The 17,192-nt window shown below is 37.8% G+C and overlaps 1 pseudogene; it reads right to left on the bottom strand.

Moving 5' to 3' along the window:
- Nucleotides 1–1,404: 1,404 nt before the first annotated feature.
- On the bottom strand, nucleotides 1,405–16,894 carry LOC111590855 (zinc finger MYM-type protein 1-like; annotated as a pseudogene).
- Between the last annotated feature and the right edge of the window lie 298 nt (nucleotides 16,895–17,192).

Genomic DNA, 17,192 nt, shown 5'->3' with positions numbered 1-17,192 from the left:
GCCCTCAATATATACACACGACGCGGCTAAAATACACAAGTAATCTGTCACATAATTACAACGCTAACGTGACAATCAATCATAATTAATACGAGAATAATTGCTTACCAAAATAGACCAGCGCAATTTTCTCCATGCATGCAAAAATATCGAGTAGCAAAAGGAGATCGCGCGCCCGCAAGAGCGATGCACCCGCGCCCACTTCCACGCCTCACTTGGCGAGGCGAGCGAGCAAGCGCGTGAGTTCTCCCTTTTCCTCTCCACAATAGCTTCAATCAAGTGGAGACAAGTCAACTATTTAAGTTAGCCTCACATCAACTTGAGTAGTAAGATGGTACTAAAGTTTTCACTGTACCATGCATATGCGAGTCGGCCTTTAGAATTTATAGGAATTTTTATTTGGGTCAAGCCCAAAATCTCTAACACAGCAATCATACACAGTAAAATAGTTAAATCTATGGTCTCAATTATTATTCTACACTCAGACTACCCTTCAGCGGGCACCAAAGCATTACAGCCAAAAAACATTCATATCACTGCCATCATGAACAGCAGGGAACGACGAAGACCTGTGCGGTAGGGAGCGGCGTCGCCCATCCGCCGGAGATCTACGACGCTAATGGAAATCGGACGAGAGGCTGGAGGAAGCGCAGTCGCGATCGAGTGCTGGCCTCCTGGGCGAGACGCTGGGCTAAGGCTGACTCCAACAATATCTGGTAAACCGATCTATACGCTAAATTTAGCGTTTGGTACATGCGCTATCCGCTCCAACAACGTCCGCTAAGAGGTTCGCTAATTTAGAGGAGCTCCCTGACAGCCGCTAAAGGTAGAGAATCGCTGTTCATCCGCTATCTGTCCTTCGCATCGTCCAAGGAGAATTGCGACACACTGTGACGCACAACCAGCCACTGAGAAAATAAATATTGTACGATTAGATACTGAGAAAATAAAATTAATTACGTCTTTGTACGATTAATTCTAGTGAAATAAAAGAAAAACATTGAATAAATATTGTAGTTTATGGATTCTGTTAATACTGTAGATATAGAGGACGAAATTTAGAGAACGTTGCTGCAGATGAAGAAAATTTAGAGGGTGAAATTTTTTAGAGTGTTCTGTAAAGGACAGAGAATATTCTTTTAGAGGATGAAATTTAGAGGACGCTGCTGGAGACAGTCTAAGACAACGCACTCGGACGGGTAGGCCAGGCAGTGGCGGAGGCGGGAGAAGAATTCAGGAAGAATTCAGGGTAGGCTAAAACATCACATGATAAAATCAAGTAACATGGTAAACTACTATTATCGCATAAAATTCAACTTTTATATCAATACATGATACAAGTTTAAAGAAAACCATATAAATAAAAAAACAAACATACCGTTAAGTTCTTGTTGGCCGAGGCAATTACATCCTTCCAGTTTTGAGACGTTGAAATCGTCGAATAATAATCTCATTGTCAATGGATTTGAAGATCTCTTTCTCAATGTAGCAAACCATTAAATCATTCAACCAATCGTCTTCAATCTTGTTACACAATTCTCTATTAATTATATTCATATCCCAAAATGTTCTTTCAACACTTGCTGTTGACTTAGGTAATAATAGGGCTAACTCAATTACCTTGTAGACTAAAGGAAACACAACATGCTTTCTAGTCTGAACCATCTTAATAGAAAGAGATGCAATATCTTCACAAGTACTAAAAGCAGCATGCCTTCTCACATGAACAATATATGTCTCGAGTTGCTCTCTTAACATTACATGATCAACAACTGTGAAATCTTGATCATATAAGTTAGCAAGCTTAACAAGCTTCTCCAAATTGAACATAGAAAATGACTTCTTTGGATCAAGGCAAGCAAAACCAACTAGCAACTCACTTGAAACTTTACTGAACCGATGGCACAACTCTGTATTGGTTTTATCAAGAATAACAAAAAATTTCTCGGTGCGGTAGTAGTGAAGATTTGTGACTGTGAATCCATCTCACCTTGATCGACCTCTAATAGGTACTTCTGCATCCATGTCTACCATAGGAATACCCTTATTAGCACAAAATTCCTTCACATCTTCAAAGAATGACTCCCAACCACTATTTGTCCTCATCATAGCCATTCGGGCTTTAACAACATCAAGTAACTCCATGGCAAGAACAATATCAACACTCTTCCTTTGCAACATTTGAGAGAGCTCATTTGTGATTGCAAGCACTTTCAATATCAATTTTAGAATGAAAGCAAATTTGAAACTCTCCATTTTTTCTATCAACCCTGCTGCTTGTGTTGGTACACGACCATCTTCATGGACAATAGCAAGAACATGCAATACTGACTCCCACATTGTTTCTAAACAAAGCAAGGTTAAATAATGTGAATCCCATCTTGTGCCACTGGGTCTAGCAAGATTGGTTGCTTGATGAAGACCTTTTCCAGTAATAAATTCACCTCTTTCAAGTTTTTCTATAATACTTTCATGTTCTTTTTCCCTTAGGGCACCCCTTCTCTTGCAAGATGAGCTTGTGGTGCTTACAATTAATTGAATGTACTCAAAAAAAGTCATGAACGGATTGACAACAAGCAATACTAGCAACAGAAACCACCACAAGATGTAGTTGATGTGCAAAACAGTGAACATAATAAGCATGTGGAGTAAGTGAAAGTTGCCTAGAGGGGGGTGAATAGGCAAGTTAAAACTTTTTCAACAAAAACTAGAAGCAAACTGGGTAAAACTGAATTGATCTCGAAATTCACCCGGTTAACTTTGGAAATGAGATGTTCTAGTTGATCCACAGGGTTCAAAGTAGTAGATCTGAGAAGGGCACTTCTCAAAATCCACACACCAAAAAGATATAAACAAATCTTCCACGCAATGGTGAGAGAACGAAGAACACGAATAAGAACAATGAACAAGAACGGAAGAGACACAAGATTTATCCCGAGGTTCGGTCACACCACCAAGGTGCCCTACTTCCTCGTTGAGGCGCCCACAAAGAGTCGGGTCTCTTTCAACCCTAATCCTCCCTTTGCCGACCACAAAGGTCAAGCTCACGCACTAATCTTTGCTCAAACGAGCGGGTAATACAAACTTTCTTGTGGTCTTCCACAAGATTTGGAGACTCACAAGAGACACCTAGTCGTCTAGGAGCTAGAAGCTCCAAGAGTAATGAATCCACAAAGAACTCAATGTAGTACCAAAGCTCGAATGAAGAAGAGCAAGAGAGATTTGGAGATGAAGCACAAAAACTGTAGCTCTCAAACTCACTCAAAGATTTCTCTCCAAAGATTTGAAATGGGAGAGGCAAGAGATGTGTGAGAGAGAGTGGGAGGTGTTCTTCAAGTTAGAAATGGAGTTTGGGTCGTGCTCTTGTGTGTGGGGAGAGAGGTAGGAGTGAGTATATATAGGTGGAGCTCAAAACTAGCCGTTGGGCATATTTTTCTGTCTGAGACCGGTTGAACCGCCCCTGGCAGGTCAGGCAGACTGTCTGCCAGTCTGACTGTCAGATTGACTGGCAGACTGACCTGCAGACTGGTCAAGTTGACCAAGACCGGTTGAACCACCCCTAAGACCGGTTCAACCGCCTGGGGCAGGCTGACAGACAGTCTGCCAGTCAGACTGGTAGACTGCAGGTCAGACTGCAAAAACAGGTCCTGACACCGGTTGAACCGCCCCTAGGGCCGGTTCAACCGCCTGGGGGTCACACTGACAGTCAGTCTGCCAGTCAGGAGGTCAGACCGGTCAGGTGACCCTGACACCGGTTGAACCTCCCCTAGGACCGGTTCAACCGGTTTTGACCAGTGAGGTCCGGGGAAAATACCCCGGCTGAACTTTCCCTGGACACCGGTTGAAGTTGAAGTTCAGCTGGAGTTGAGAAAGCTCAACTCAGCTGAAGTTCAGCTCAGCTGAAAAGCTCAGCTACAGCTGAAGAAGCTCAGCTCAGCTGAAAAGCTCAGCTGCAGTTTAAGAAGTTCAGCTGCTTTTCAACAAGAACACTCTAGGTTTCTCAAACCTAACCACAGTCAACCATAGAATTTTAAAGAGATTTTTGGTTTTCAAAAAATAGCTTTTGAATATAGAGGCTTGAGCTTTGGCAAACACCTACCTTCTTTTTGGATCCCTCTTTATAGTACAACGATTCCTATACTCAAGTTAAATAAAATATAATTAAGTAAACTCCTTGAGTCATTGGTGTCTCATGTGTGATTTCTCCATGGCGTTGCTTCATAAGGATCACAAACATCTTTGTCTCACCTTTTGAAGCAAACATAATTCAAACCATGTGACTTGTACCATATCACCATATGTGAGTTCAAATCATGGCTTCAAGTCACTGTACTAATGCATCAACATGTTATAACTCTTCATAGCTGATTAGTTCATCGACTTAGTGCAAGTACTCTCTTCTTCACCTTAGCCATGGTACCTCGGTCCACAAGCCGTCGCTTGGCCTTCACCTTCGCTTAGTTCCTCGAAGCCCTTTCCTTGCTATCTTCACACTATCAAGCCATTCTTGAGTCACATCATATTGATCATCCATTGAGAGAATCATTTCTTCAATATTGTGAACCTTGCTTGAATGTCTTCTAGATATAACCGTTAAGATCAATCAAGCTCTAGTTTGATTCTCATAGAAGCATATATGGACTGATAGTAATATGGTCAAGCCAATTCACGATTCCTCATATCTTATTCACTTTGGCTTGACCTATCCTCTTAATCACTTCATCCTCTATTTTGATCATATGTATGTAGTGATTTCTTGGGTCTTGTCCATATATTCAAACCAATATAGAGATCATATAATATCCATTTGCATTGTCTCATTGGTTATTTAACCTCGTGTTGAACCTTCGTTCACTGATCATTATACACTATTCAAGTATGTTCATCATACTGAATTTCCTGTTCAACACTTAGCAAACTCGTTAGACCTTTAAATGTGTTGTTATCCAAATCACCAAAACTCACAAAAGGGATGAATGCACTTTCAATCTCCCCCTTTTTGGTGATTGATGACAACACATTTAAAGCTTACATAAGATTTGATAAATAAGATTTTGAATCATATGATATAGTTTCCTCCCCCTAAATATATGCATTTCAGAAAATAACACTTTTGTACTCAAATTCGAAAAGCACATATTTGGGTCAAAATATGGAGACAACTAATATCATACTATTCATGGGGTGCAGTGTGCCATAAAATAAACGTGATGCTCATGACATAGTATGCACTTATCAATTTTCTACATCTTATGTTTTTCTTATGACTTCCCCTTTTGTTAATTATTTCTCCCCTTTTTAAAGTCTTATAACACTTAGTTACATAAGACTAAAGGTAAGCTTTAATGCAAAATTTCTCCCCCTTTGTCATAAATCTCCAAAAAGGATACAAAGAATATAAAGGGTAGAAATTATGATTAGGCAAGATGGGAACACACTATTATGAAAAGGGTCCTTAGATGGTACAAAGGTAATGGAGAAGTGACATGAAGTGATGTACCTTTGGATTTTACCTTTTCAAAGGGGTGTTCCACACTTGTGTTGTATTTTGAGTTCATTTTGCAATCTTTTGTTGGCATAATTGTGACATAGGTCCAAGATATCAAATGAATATTGTCATACTAATTGAAAGATAAATCTTGATACCTGGAGTCTAGATGTCACCTAGCATTTTCTTATCATAACAAGAGGCAGCATGAAAATTGCACAAGTATGGATTATACAACTAGTGATCATGTATGAAAAATATCAATTGAAAAACACCAATTGATACAATTTGGTAGATAAGTAGATCACTAATAGCATATTACACTAAGTTCTCCTCAAGTTTTAGTGCACACATATATATGAATTCAATTGATATCTGTTGAGAGTACTTATTTGCAACTTAAAGTACCATTGGTATAAAAGGAGTATCAATTGAACATAATCATGCAACATAAGAAACATGTGCACTATTTAATCAATTAAGTTCTAGACATGAGAATTGATAAGCTATGCTACTTTATACATTTGTAATCCAAAAGGATGTGATACATGTTTACCAATTTTAGATGATGTTGGAGTAGCATATACAAGAGAAACTCATTCTCTTATGAAATGTATAGAAGATACATTTATTGGAGCAAAGAATCTTTGATACCCATCAAAATTTGCAGCGGAAGCGATTGTCTTTGCCCGAAAATTCCTTTCTAATTTGAGACTACACACATAATAGACTTGGAAATGAAGTTAGTCTCAAAGATTCAAATTATAGACCATTCTCCCCCTAAATGTGTGCATACAAGTGATGGATACTTGTTTAGCTTATGCACTTGGACTTGTGAGGCCAGGGGATTAAGTTCTACAATTTGAACCTTGGTACAAATAAAGTATGAAAATGTGAAATTGTACCAATTGAAGGAATTACTCATAATCAAAAGGTATACTAATAGACATGATATGCAATATTTTAAGCCAAGATTCTTGAGAAGTTAGCATGTTTGACTCATACCTCACTAAGATGACTTAAGACTAACTTATGATATCACCACAAGAGGTATTAATCAAATATCTAGAGATTCTTTAATCGTCACCACAAGTGCAACCTTATGATGTGACTTAAGATATTGCATATACATGCACACACTAGCATGTAAGAGCCTAGATACACAAATGTAATACAATAGTTCATGGAGTGACACACCTTTGTTCTACGCCACATGGTCTCCATTATAATCATGAATTTCCATCTTAGCTTTTGATAGGCTTGACATTTCAAAGAGAAACTTATCCTCTTCAAATGATCAAGAGAAATTGATTTTCATTTCTATGGAACCATTCATCCTCATTTGATGTTCTCCAAGGTGTGAGACTACACAACATGAACTTGAAAGAAATCATTAGTCTAACAAGATATAGGCTAAACTCTCCCTCAATTTGTGCATGCAACAGTACACAAAGTACACTTATGCACATCAACATACGAGGTTAAAGGAGATGTTTGCACTATATTTTTGTTTAACATAACATGCTTTACATAGATGATGAAAATTATACCAATTAAAAGTTTAAGAACTAAAAGTATATCAATTGAAATCTTGAAGGGTAAAGCATGCTAATATGAACCTCAAACCTCATAATGAAGGATATCATATAAATATGTCACTACATCTTCATTATTTGGTTGACAAAAAAATATAACTCCCTTCTTGAATCACTGTGATCTCTTTTCTTTTTACGATTTCATCCAACCAAGTGATCATGAACTTCTTTCATCTTTTCTTGATTCGATCATACTTGATATGAGATCCATTGAAACTCAATGATTGAAAGAACCAAGACTCTTATATCCATAGATTTTGAATCCATCTTGAAAGCTCTTGGAAGGACCTTATTGAAACACTTAGAAAAGAGAGCATTAGAAACACAAAGGAGGGTTTCACAAATGATGATCCTTATATGAGGATGGCAAATGAATCATCATTCTTAGAACCCAAAAGGGTAGATTAAATTATTTTAAATTAGTGCACATATATGGTTGATGTCAAAGTTATATGCACTATTGAACATTTTATATTGCAATGAAATTAAACTATATTATGGTACATCCCACTAAGGATAGAATACTAAAACAACTGAAGGAGAGGAAGTTTTCATACCTTGGCCTCTTATCAACTTCATCTTACTTTAGTTGAATAGTATCCTTAAGCTTGTGTTTTATCCAATTTAAAACAAGCACCATCTCTTAACATAGATTTTCTATGGATAAACTCAACACAAGAGATGGCATTAGTAGCACAAGCACTAGTTTCTTATTTAGCAACCCTTTATATGCGAAAGACAAGCGTGTTGCTAAAAACAGAAAAACCTCATAATATGGACTAAATTTCTCTTGAGCCCTCATGCACAATATATTTTGAATGACATGAATAATATGCATGGTTGTTCAATGAAGTCTAAAGGGCTGAATTAATCCATATTATGGTGAGTGTCTAATAAAGAAGAATCAAATCCAAATTAACTAGATAGAGAATAAGTCACATAATTTTGGATTGTTCACCATATGATAATATTCATTCATCTTCCAATTAGACCTTTATTTCATAATCAACAACTAATGTATATCCTCAAGTGTTTTTTTTTCTTAGTGGCTACACAAGTCACAAAAGAGATAAGATTTGAAAATAATATGCACTTGAGATTCAGTTGTTACTACCCTTGCTACTATCTCCAAATATGATTTATACATTCCTTATCGAGCACCCAACTTGATCCATTGAAGGAGTGATCCTGCAAAACAAGTTTAAGCTTCATATCTTGGTACCCAATTTGAATTGGGTCCTTTGAGATGAGTAGGAAGAGCCTTGAGTACCCACACAATCCTTAGTGTGGCCTTTCTCTTTGTGTAGGCATCCACATATACTTGACAACCATCTTACTATGGTTCCAAGTTAATATGTAAACTCACAGATAAGAGCAAGAGTTAAGAATAGGAGCCTTTTCTCCTTTTCTTGATACATCATTGTGTTGCCTTCTTGATGATGAACCTAGCTTGACCTTGGGTGCACCTACCTTATCAAGGTTAGTTGCACAAGCATTCATATCATAAAGACAAGTTATGCATGGAATTTACAACTTAGTGATCCAATTCAATGTGAAGCATATGGATACCGATTGAAGTAGATTTCTAAGATATCAAAATATGGGTTTCCAAAATTTAGAGAGTATGGATCACTAATTGTACCTTTTACAGTTTAAAAATCATATCCATGTTAGTGCATATGTATGAGATGAATATCAACAAAAAAAGATTCTTATGCACTTTTAGATTTAACTATAAGGGAATTTTAAACTGCATCAAGAGTAGCTATTTAAAAAAACAAAGATTACAATTCATATGAATGAGATACAAATTTACCATTTTGGATTGTCTTAGTATAGCTTACTCAAGGGAAACTTATTCTCTACGACACAAGATATATAATGTTCTCCAACTAGATATGTGCATCAAGTATTTGAATGACTTACCACATGCACTTTCAATTCAGTTAAGAGTCTCATGAGGAGTACATTACATACCATGGTAAAGGCATGACAAATTTGCAATGAATTAACTTATGCCTAAGAATACTTACCACCATATAGAATGTACCATTTATTATACCAATTTTACAGATCTTACTATCTGTGGTGGTGTCACCTTAGTATTCTTCTTTTCATCATTTGTGGAGACTTCCTTCTTTGTTATCTCTTTTCCTTTTAAAACTAGTCGATAAAACACTTTGAAAAGAGGTATTAGTAGTACAAGGAAGTATTTAATGAATGATGATATCTATATATGAATGGCAAACAAATCATCATTTATGAGGCGTAAAGGCATAAATTAAATTCTTTTTAAGTTAATGCACATGGAGGAGTGAATTAACAATATGCACTAATTTACAAATTTAAGCCAAAAGGAATTTAACCTTCATATTGGCATTTCTTTCCATAAAATAGATTATTACCAATTGAAAGAATGCCACTTGAAAGGAACTATTATTGGTCACATACCAAATGAAACAACTAGTTCCATACCTTTGCCTTGAGCATTCCTAATCTTTCTTTATTTAAAGATTAACCTTTAATGCTTGTGATTTTACCAAATGAAATAGCACAATCTCTACTTATGAATTTCCATGAAATGGCTTAAAAGAGATTGCATTAGAAACACAAACAATATTTTCCTATTTAGAAAGCTCTAGTATATGAATGACAAGAAGGTTACTAAAATAAGGAAACCTCATGATATGAACTAAATTGCCCTTACAAGCATCATGCATAACACCAAAATTAAACAAGGTGAAAAAAGCATGATTATTTAATTAAGTTTACATGGCAAGTTTAATTCATAGCATGGTGAGTGATTAATGTAGAAGACCCAAAACCAATTTAAATGAGAATGAATACATCACATAGTATTGGTTCGATCTTCTTTGAATGTTGAATGTCACACTCCATTTGAGAAACACATTCGCATGTTCTGAGACTACATAAACACTTAGATAGAAATATTAATCTCACAACTCTAGTCATATAGAGAATTCCCCTTTTGATAAGTGTTTTAAGAATTTGAATTTCTTACTTAGCACTCTATTCATTTAAGAACATGGGATAATCCTCTTTATGTCTAGGTCATGGCAATGATACGATAATTCATTTGAAATATGCCATGAATTAATTATCATCAATTAAAGTATGTAGATTGCCACATATAAGAATAACAAATATGCAATCTACCATATAATTGGATTCTTTCCAAAGCAAGGTAAAATATTTTAAGTTCATTCTCATGTGCTTTATTTTTCCTATGTGGCTACAAAAGACACAAAGGAATATAATAATTAAAAGCAATGTACACCTAAAATTTAATTTTTACCATCCTTTGGATATCCCTTAGTTGTAGGCATTTTGCTTGACAAAGGTTAATCCTTATTCCCTACAACACAAGTTCTTGCTAGAGATGAATATGAAGTTAGTGATATAACAACTAAATTCATCTTTGGGTCAATCTTAAAGGATAGACAATGTAAGATTGATAGCTTAAGATAAGGATTGAGTTAAACTGCTTAAGCGCCCCAAAGCTTCATATCATCTCTAGGTACCTGCAAAAAATCTTATTAAGTATATTTTGGTACCCATCTCATGATGGGTCCATCAAGGTTAGTCAATAAGGACTTAGGCACCCAAATAGCCTTGGTCCTAGAATGTGGTGAACTCATCACCTTTCTAGCACAAGAGTCAAATTTGGGTCTCCTAAGTATATTTGAATGTATTGACAGGTTAGGCTTAGGTGTTTTACCCTTTGGACAAACCTTGAATAGATGACCTCTTTCACGGCAATTGTAGCAAATGCGGCGCTTGTCCTTGCAATGCATTTGCCTTTTGCTTTCATCCTTCTTGATGGTCATCTTTCTTGATCGTGCAAGGTCTTGGTTCTTCATGCGGGGGCATGAACCAATTTCATGACCCTTCTCCTTGCATCCATAGCACCTCCTATCGCTTCTCTTTGATCTTTCTTTGTTGAAGCACATAGGTACATTGTTAGAGCAAATAATATGAGCATTAATTTTCTCACCTTGAGTCTTGCTCATGTCCTTCTTGGAAAGCTTGGTATTCTTTTGAAGGGGTTTTGTGCATGCTACGGTTGTCCCCTTCTCAAGCTTTTTCACTATATTATCACGGTTATCTTGAGAAGGTTGAGCATGACACTTTCCCTTCAAAATAGTTAAGCTCCTTCTTAGCCTTCCAACTTCTTCCTTGAGCTCTTTATTTTCTTGTGTGATAGAAATATCACTAATTCCTGAAATTTCTAGCTCAATGGAAGATTGGCTTTCTTGAGAGCAACATTTGTTAGCACATGATAATATAGTTTCTACTTGAGTACATGTGCATATGTGAGGTTGGTATGATTTAAAATTAGTTAACACAACCTCATGAGCCATTTCTAACATGATATGTGAATCCATAAATTTATTATGAGAGCACACAAGCATATCATGTTTTTCTTACAAGGCTAGATTTTTAATATTTAGCCTTTCTATCGTGTTCTTGAACATAGCATTTTTATTTTCTAATTGAGCAATATATGATGAATGATTAACAGCTTTAATTTGCTCAATTGAAATGTCTTCATACCTTTGGACCAAATCATCATGAGAGCACTTTAGCTTCTCATGCTCTTTGGTCAACTTCTCTAAGTCTTCGATTTTTCTGATGAGGAAGTCTTCTTGCTTATGAAGCATTTCTTTTTGTTCTTCCGCTCTTTTCATGAGTTTGAGCAAGCTAATCTGATGTTTCTTGCTTAGCTGAGCGAAGAATTGTTGAAGATCATCCTCATCTTCATTATCACTTTCTTGCTCCTCCTCATCCTCTCTTTCGCTTTCACTGTCACTCCCATTAGCAATAAAGCACATATGAGAAGTGGATTTGAAAGACGAACCTTGTGAAGAGGTGGATTCATCGTTTGGTCTCCATCGATCATTTTCTTCTTCAATTTTGTTCTTCGCCTCATCTTCCTTCATTTTGAGGAGCATCCTTTCGGCGATTCTCATGGCAAGATCTATTGCCCTAGGATCAACATCTGCACCAAAAGATGAAGTTGAGGCAATCTCAACTTTTTCAAGCTTAGAAGCACTTTCGTTTCTTAGTCCCCCCGACATGATCTTTTCCTCACGCGGTTAAGCGTTAGAACGAGGATTAGGCTCTGATACCAATTGAAAGTTGCCTAGAGGGGGGTGAATAGGCAAGTTAAAACTTTTTCAACAAAAACTAGAAGCAAACTGGGTAAAACTGAATTGATCTCGAAATTCACCCAGTTAACTTTGGAAATGAGATGTTCTAGTTGATCCACAAGGTTCAAAGTAGTAGATCTGAGAAGGGCACTTCTCAAAATCCACACACCAAAAAGATATAAACAAATCTTCCACGCAATGGTGAGAGAACGAAGAACACGAATAAGAACAATGAACAAGAACAGAAGAGACACAAGATTTATCCCGAGGTTCGGTCACACCACCAAGGTGCCCTACTTCCTCGTTGAGGCACCCACAAAGAGTCGGGTCTCTTTCAACCCTAATCCTCCCTTTACCGACCACAAAGGTCAAGCTCACGCACTAATCTTTGCTCAAACGAGCGGGTAATACAAACTTTCTTGTGGTCTTCCACAAGATTTGGAGACTCACAAGAGACACCTAGTCGTCTAGGAGCTAGAAGCTCCAAGAGTAATGAATCCACAAAGAACTCAATGTAGTACCAAAGCTCGAATGAAGAAGAGCAAGAGAGATTTGGAGATGAAGCACAAAAACCGTAGCTCTCAAACTCACTCAAAGATTTCTCTCCAAAGATTTGAAATGGGAGAGGCAAGAGATGTGTGAGAGAGAGTGGGAGGTGTTCTTCAAGTTAGAAATGGAGTTTGGGTCGTGCTCTTGTGTGTGGGGAGAGAGGTAGGAGTGAGTATATATAGGTGGAGCTCAAAACTAGCCGTTGGGCAGATTTTTTTGTCTGAGACCGGTTGAACCGCCCCCTAGGGCGATTGAACTGCCCCTGGCAGGTCAGGCATACTGTCTGCCAGTCTGACTGTCAGATTGACTGGCAGACTGACCAGTAGACTGGTCAAGTTGACCAAGACCGGTTGAACCACCCCTAAGACCGGTTCAACCGCCTGGGGCAGGCTGACAGACAGTCTGCCAGTCAGACTGGCAGACTGCAGATCAGACTGCAAAAATAGGTCCTGACACCGGTTGAACCGCCCCTAGGGCCGGTTCAACCGCCTGGGGGTCACACTGACAATCAGTCTGCCAGTCAGGAGGTCAGACCGGTCAGGTGACCCTGACATCAGTTGAACCTCCCCTAGGACCGGTTCAACCGGTTTTGACCAGTGAGGTCCGGGGAAAATACCTCGGCTGAACTTTCCCTGGACACCGGTTGAAGTTGAAGTTCAGCTGGAGTTGAGAAAGCTCAACTCAGCTGAAGTTCAGCTCAGCTGAAAAGCTCAGCTGCAGCTGAAGAAGCTCAGCTCAGCTGAAAAGCTCAGCTGCAGTTTAAGAAGTTCATCTGCTTTTCAACAAGAACACTCTAGGTTTCTCAAACCTAACCACAGTCAACCATAGAATTTTAAAGAGATTTTTGGTTTTCAAAAAATAGCTTTTGAATATAGAGGCTTGAGCTTTAGCAAACACCTACCTTCTTTTTGGATCCCTCTTTATAGTACGACGATTCCTATACTCAAGTTAAATAAAATATAATTAAGTAAACTCCTTGAGTCATTGGTGTCTCATGTGTGATTTCTCCATGGCGTTGCTTCATAAGGATCACAAACATCTTTGTCTCACCTTTTGAAGCAAACATAAATCAAACCATGTGACTTGTACCATATCACCATATGTGAGTTCAAATCATGGCTTCAAGTCACTGTACTAATGCATCAACATGTTATAACTCTTCATAGCTGATTAGTTCATCGACTTAGTGCAAGTACTCTCTTCTTCACCTTAGCCATGGTACCTCGGTCCACAAGCCGTCACTTGGCCTTCACCTTCGCTTAGTTCCTCGAAGCCCTTTCCTTGCTATCTTCACACTATCAAGCCATTCTTGAGTCACATCATATTGAGCATCCATTGAGAGAATCATTTCTTCAATATTGTGAACCTTGCTTGAATGTCTTCTAGATATAACTGTTAAGATCAATCAAGCTCTAGTTTGATTCTCATAGAAGCATATATGGACTGATAGTAATATGGTCAAGCCAATTCACGATTCCTCATATCTTATTCACTTTGGCTTGACCTATCCTCTTAATCACTTCATCCTCTATTTTGATCATATGTATGTAGTGATTTCTCGGGTCTTGTCCATATATTCAAACCAATATAGAGATCATATAATATCCATTTGCATTGTCTCATTGGTTATTTAACCTCGTGTTGAACCTTCGTTCACTGATCATTATACACTATTCAAGTATGTTCATTATACTGAATTTCCTGTTCAATACTTAGCAAACTCGTTAGACCTTTAAATGTGTTGTTATCCAAATCACCAAAACTCACAAAAGGGATGAATGCACTTTCACTAAGACCCATAATCTTTTTTGCAAGCCATTAAATTCACCTCTCATATTTGATGCACCATCATATCCTTGTCCTCTAATCTTGGATATAGATAAGCCATGATGATCCAGAAGGGCCAAAAGAGCTTCCTTCAGAGCATCCGATGTAGTATCCTTGACATGCTTGATGGCAAGGAACCATTCCACCACATGGCCTTCATTGTTCACATATCTACATTACAAAAATTTAAAATTTAGTTACTCATGCAACAAAATATAGATATCTAATAAGCCTAATATCACTTATATTGCAAATGCATTTACCTCAATATCAACGCCATTTGTTCTTTAACAGAAATATCACGTGATTCATCAATAAGAATAGAGAAGTTTCTATCTTCTATTTCTCCCATGATCTTCTCTATAATCTCTTGAGCACAACTTTTTGCAAGATCTTTCTGAATATGTGGAGATGTCATAATGCAATTTATTGGAGCACGATCAAAAGCATTCATCACTTCTTTAATTTTAGCCTTCACCCAATAAACCAACTCTTGAAAATTACCCCTATTTAAGGAACTAGCTGACTCGTCATGACCACGAAAAGCTAAGCCTTGCATTAAAAGAAATCTTGTACAATGTAATGAACAAGTCAATCTGATTTTATAGAGCTCTTCAGCCTCATGAGTAGCACTGGACATGATTGAATCTATGCTTTGTCAGCCGACAGGGATTGTCAGTATTCTTGTTGTGTCAACAAAGTCCAATTAAATCAGTACCCAAAACTTAAAACCGATATACATATACTCAACAAAGTCCCAAGTAAATCAATACCCAAAACTCCATATCAATTGTGGACTCATAGAAAGCCCATGCTCAATTTCTATAAAGAAATAGTTCTATCAATTAAATAATTGATGATCCTTCTTTTGTATTCCTTTCTAAGTTTCAAACTAAGGCCCAATTTCAAAGTTTGGATTTAAATTTTGAATCTCAAAATTTTAATATTATCCTATTATTTATTTTAGGAACCATAATTAGTTTAAAGGAAATGTTTACTAAAGGACATTTTAATTAAAATCTTTCTATTGAATTTTCCTAATTCCTGAAATAGGATTTTGGGGTGTTACAAAATCTACCCCATAAAAAAATTCCGACCTCGAGATTATGGTAGAGTAGGGAAGAGATATAATGAATTTTGTTTTGTAGTTTAGCCTCTAGTTCCCAATTGGTCCACAAATCAAAAATTCTTTAAAATTCTATAATACTAATTACTATGTGGCTACAAAAATCATGGATATATTTAGCTACCTAATAGGCGAACTTAGAGAATAGGCTTACATGAGATAAGGAAAATATTGTTTTACTTTGATTTTAGGTTGGAATAGATTGATTATGGAACCCCTTGTAACACCTCTGGTGTTACTGTCACTAAAACTTGAGCATAACATCATGAGCATTAGCATATCATGTGTTTGTTAAACTTAGAGTGCATTCACTAGGCAAAAAATACAAACAAGTTGTATTGGTGTGACTTGCTATGTGTGTAACCCTAGGGGGCTAAGTGTAAAATTTGTACACTTTTGGACCCAAGTGAAAATACCAAGGTAGTACAACATCACAAACTATGTGTTTCTCACATTTGAGGATTTGCAAGCCAAATGACGAAGTTTGGACTTATTTGCAAAAAGGACACCACATACATCCCTATGTTTAAGTTTGAAAACCAGTGCATAGAGCCAACTTTGGAACCCTGTATCTTTCAGTTCATTAGGAATTTGCCTAGGGTCAACACATCAAACTTGTAGAGCTATTGTACGAGTATAACTTTTCTTAAGTGATTAAGCCTTGGTGTCATGTAAGATTTGGAGATAATTAGGTCTTAAGTCAAGCTGACAGTCAGCCAATGAACTGAATAAGGGATAACAGTGAAGTTGGGCAAGCTTTGAGATTGGATTCGACCATGATCCAGTAATTGTTTGACTATGGTTGCTATAGCAAGATTGTAGATGGATCATAGGGCTACAACTTTGATAAAGAGAGATGATCGAGTCACTACATGAATTTGGGAACAAATCTCCCTGCAAATTGCTCTGACAGGCTGACTGAATAAGAATCTGATGGTACAATAAACAAAGATCTTTGGTTCAGCCCCCCTCGCCGCCGGTGGCCTTTGCGCCTAGATTCGCGCCGGCCGTCGCGATTCGTGCCTCGGGCGAGTGGATTACGCTCGACGGTAAAAAGATCTCGTCGCGGATGAACACAAGACAATGTGGTCGCTCTGTCTTTTGCCCACCTGCGCCGGCGACGTGGCCGAACAGCCATTGACGCGACTATCGCCGTTCTCCTCGGGTATGCCACGCCGTGGCTCGTTACTGTGCGGTAGTAACCGTGGCACACTTAGGATCGCAATCGTTGAGCCGTTGCACCGGTGAACGCCACGATTAAAGCCACCAGTGTTCTTCTGCCTCTCCGGCCGCCAGCGCACTACGTCCAATTCACAAGCCACCGCCCTCGAATCCTATAAATTGAGCGTGCTCTCAGCTTCGCTAGGTATTCAAGCACCCAGCGCACCCACTCGTGTCTCAAATCATTCACCAGAGAACTCCAATTTTGGATTTCC

Source organism: Zea mays, chromosome 2 (genome assembly GCF_902167145.1).
Source record: "Zea mays cultivar B73 chromosome 2, Zm-B73-REFERENCE-NAM-5.0, whole genome shotgun sequence".
NCBI lineage: Eukaryota > Viridiplantae > Streptophyta > Magnoliopsida > Poales > Poaceae > Zea > Zea mays.
Note: the sequence above shows the minus strand (reverse complement) of the source record. Positions and strands in the feature narration are given on the sequence as shown.